The 3,798-nt window shown below is 42.5% G+C and overlaps 1 non-coding gene across 1 annotated transcript; it reads left to right on the top strand.

Moving 5' to 3' along the window:
- Window positions 1-437: 437 nt before the first annotated feature.
- On the top strand, window positions 438-546 carry LOC131229989 (small nucleolar RNA R71). Its single transcript, XR_009163721.1, has one exon. It is a non-coding gene; the product is annotated as a small nucleolar RNA R71 (small nucleolar RNA).
- Window positions 547-3,798: the final 3,252 nt, after the last annotated feature.

The raw sequence follows: 3,798 nt of genomic DNA, 5'->3' as shown, positions 1-3,798 counted from the left end.
GGTAGTTGTTCACGGTATTTGATTGCCCATTCAATATTTCTTAAAAAGCAGAAATTGTTGGGCAATTTTCAATTGTATGTATGTTGCAAGCATAAATACCACTAACAATTTCCGCGGCCTTATTGGGTTTGATAGGTTCTGCCTGCTTAAATTTCATGGCCTCAATTTTCTTGTGAGATTGGTCACTCTTGCATTTATGTCATCTTCTTCCTTCAAAATATAGATTCCTCCCTTCTCCTTTAGTTGAGCAGGCTTAGAAGTGGTGGGTCTTAGGGAGGCATCCCATGATTGCGCATTTTCAACAAGTTTATCAAAATAATCCCACGCATCATCTGCTTCCTTATTCATAAATTCCCCATTACACCATCTCCACAAATTGGCGCATGGGCGAGGTCAACCCATCATAAAAAAAAAAGCTTGTTATCCGCCATATTTCGTAGCCATGTTGTGGACATGAATTTATGAGATCCTTATATCGCTTCCAACATTGAAAGAAGGTCTCACCATCTTTTTGCACAAAATTCATGATTGCTTTCCTTTAAGGTATTTGTTTTATGATACGGGAAGAACTTTTTAAGGAACTCCCTTGTCATCTCAGCCCATGTGCCAATGGACCATGGTCTTAAGGAATGCAGCCACAACTTAGCCATTTCTTTCAAGGAGAAAGCGAACAAGTTCAATCTAACTGTGTCCTCGGACATGTTTGGAAAGTATAGTGTGGATATTATCTCATCAAACTCTTTCATATGCAAGTATGGACTTTCAGATTCTAATCTGTGAAACTTAGGAAGGAGTTTAATCACTTCTGATTTAACATCTACGGTTCCTACATTCAATGGGAATATCATGCAGGAGGGTGTACTCGCCCCCACTGGTTATAAATAATCTCGTAGAGTACGAGGCGGGGGTGCATGATGCACCTCATTCTCATCCTGGACTTCCTCAACTGAGTGTTGAGGTTGATTTATAGCCATCTCTTTTATTAACTCAAAGGATCTCAGGTGGTGTCTAATCCGGTTATGGATACTAGGGGTGCACATCGAACCATTGAACCGTGTAACCAGACTAAAACCGTTGGATTGGTCCAATTTGGTCTAGTTCTAGAGTGCTAACAATCCAGTTCCGGTTCCAAAATTTCTAGAACCGTTGATTACGGATCGATTCCGGTTTAGGGTCCTGTAAAACCGAACCGAACTGTCAACTAAACCGTAGATCCAAACCATTGATCCGAACAGTTACACGAACCATGACACGAACCATGGTTGCCTTCCCTTGTTGTGTTGGTGTCAATAGCTACAAGCTTCTTCACAGCAGATTCAGCACCATATCTTCCAACTTTGATATTTGGCACTAATATCAGTTGGATTTACCTGCATTATCTCCAAAGGAAGCCAGAAGCAAACCTTCAAGGTGACCCAAGTGACGAGTTTGCCTTCTCCACGTTCTTCCTTAAGTCTTTGTGGTAATATGTGTTTCCAATCTTGCAATTTTTCCGATTGAAAGAACCAGTGTCCTTGTTCTCATTCATTAGAATTTGCAGTCCAGTTCTGGATCCTATTGCTTTGGTGTTTGATCAGATGCTTTGTCGAAGAGAATCCAACCAACCATTGCCATTCAATGTGTGAAAGCCCTCCAAGATCTGTAGGTGTAGGGGGAGGGAGGGAGATCAACCTGATCCAAAAACTAAGATGGGCCATCACAAGGAACATATTGAGAGGGAATGCCCATTGTTGATTTTTGCCGAACTCTCTCTCTCTCTCTCTCTCTCTCTCTCTCTCTCTCTCTCCGTTCAACCATCCCTCTCTCGCTAGCCGTCCTAAAACCGTGGAACTGATCCAGAACCGAACCGGTTTTCACAGTCCGGTTCCGGTTCAGTTTTAGGGTGCTAACAGTCCGGCTCCGGTTCCAAAAATCTTAGAACCGTAGGGAACGGTTCGGTTCTAGTATCACCCCAAAACTAGACCGAATCGAACCGTGTGCACCCCTAATGGATAGGAAACCCTTCAACTACTCCTTCACTCAAGAGACAAAGAGTGTTATCACAAACCTACTTAGGCATGAAACACTCACAACCCTCAAATTCCAAACAACTAAAACCTAAGAAAAAGAAAACTAAAAACTATGACAAATAAGAAGTCTACAAATAAGAGAGAGTTAGAGAGAAGTTACCGGATTGAATTTGTTATGTTAGGATTCTATAAAACAGAAAACAAAGTAAGTTCTAAAAATAAATTCAGAAAATCCCAACCTAGGAACAAAAACTTAACCCTAATCCTAAACTAATTCCAATACTAATTATTCTCAGAAAAATAGTCATAGTCCTCGACAATGGCACCAAAAACTTGTTCACAACCCCAAGTGCAGGGTTGCAATGTAGTAATAACTCGGTGAGACCGAGGTCGAATCCACAGGGACTATACTTGTACGTATTCTGAAAGTAAGTAGAACTAGAATTAGAATAAGAACAAAAACTAAGATCTGGGATAGTTGAGAATAATTGTGAAAGAATTATCAATTAAAAGAGGAATTAGAGCGCCAAGGATCCACTTGTAGCTATTAAGATGCTACCTTGATTCAATAAACACAACTAGAATCGAAATCATATCCTATCCAGTTTAGAAGATAAAATAATTGAAGCACAATCTGATCTTCTCATTGAAATAGTTCACACATTAAGAACCATTGTTAAGATGATTGGAAGGGAATTCAACCATCCACCATGCCCAGGAGATGATGGTGAATCATAAAATTTACCAATCTCAACAATATCAAAATAGATAAGAAGATATTTGTAAGCCCCGTATCCTAGACCGTACCGTTCCATAGACTTCCGCGGTCTTTCCGGTCGAATTCCAGCAACATTCGACCCCTAACCGGTATTTACACGCGACCTTGATTCTCTTACCGTCAACCGGAGTCGACTCAACCTAAGACTTGTACCTTAGCGACCGCGTCGTCGCCGCGGTTCCGATGCCGCGACTCGCGCGCCGATGCGATACTCTGGCCAGGAGATGTGGGCCAGCGTTCGATGCGAGGAAAACGCCGCGTGTGCGAATCCCGAGAGAATCTCTACAACATGTCACCTCAATCCATCCCATCATGTCAAGTACACATCACCTTTCACCCTTTCCCAAGCAAGCCCCAAAAGTCAAAAAGTTCTTACACAAGCCCATACCTTTCTTACACCATTAGCCACAAAAGTCAAAAAAGGGGCTCTTACACCCATCACTCACCACATCAACACATCCATCACCCATCCCTCTCCCTTTTCAAGTCTCTATCTCTCATTCATTTTCAAACTCATTCCCAAGCAAGAGAGCACCATCCGTCCAAGCTTCTCCCATTCCTCCCAAGATTCAAGTGTGGCCCATTTCCTACCCTTTCATCTCCCATCTCAACCATCCAAACCTCATCTCCTCCGTTGGAATCAAAGCTAAGGAGCTAAGGAAGCCAAGGGAGCAAGAAGATCAAGTGGTGGGTGCTTTGATAGGGTAGTTTTAATGTTTTTAAGATGGGCCAAGTGAGGCCAACCGATCAATGGTTTGGATCTCACTTTGGACCCTAAGATGTGGCCGATGGCCCACTTGGATCATCATGATCATTCCATGATGGGGCCATTCTCCATGGACCCCATCATGATGTTTATTTTCCTTGCATATTTAGGGTCATCTAGACCGTCTAATTTAGTGGAGAAGGGATCTCCACCGTTGGATTTTGATTTAATGGGCCTATGTGTAATGGGACCCACTTGATGTATGATTTAGTGCAAGGGAGGGCCCATAGTGTCGGGGTCCCTCC

The sequence above is a fragment of the Magnolia sinica genome, chromosome 16, assembly GCF_029962835.1.
Source record: "Magnolia sinica isolate HGM2019 chromosome 16, MsV1, whole genome shotgun sequence".
Classification (NCBI taxonomy): Eukaryota; Viridiplantae; Streptophyta; class Magnoliopsida; order Magnoliales; family Magnoliaceae; genus Magnolia; species Magnolia sinica.
The sequence above is the reverse complement of the archived record's forward strand: the minus strand, read 5'-3'. Positions and strand labels throughout refer to the sequence as shown.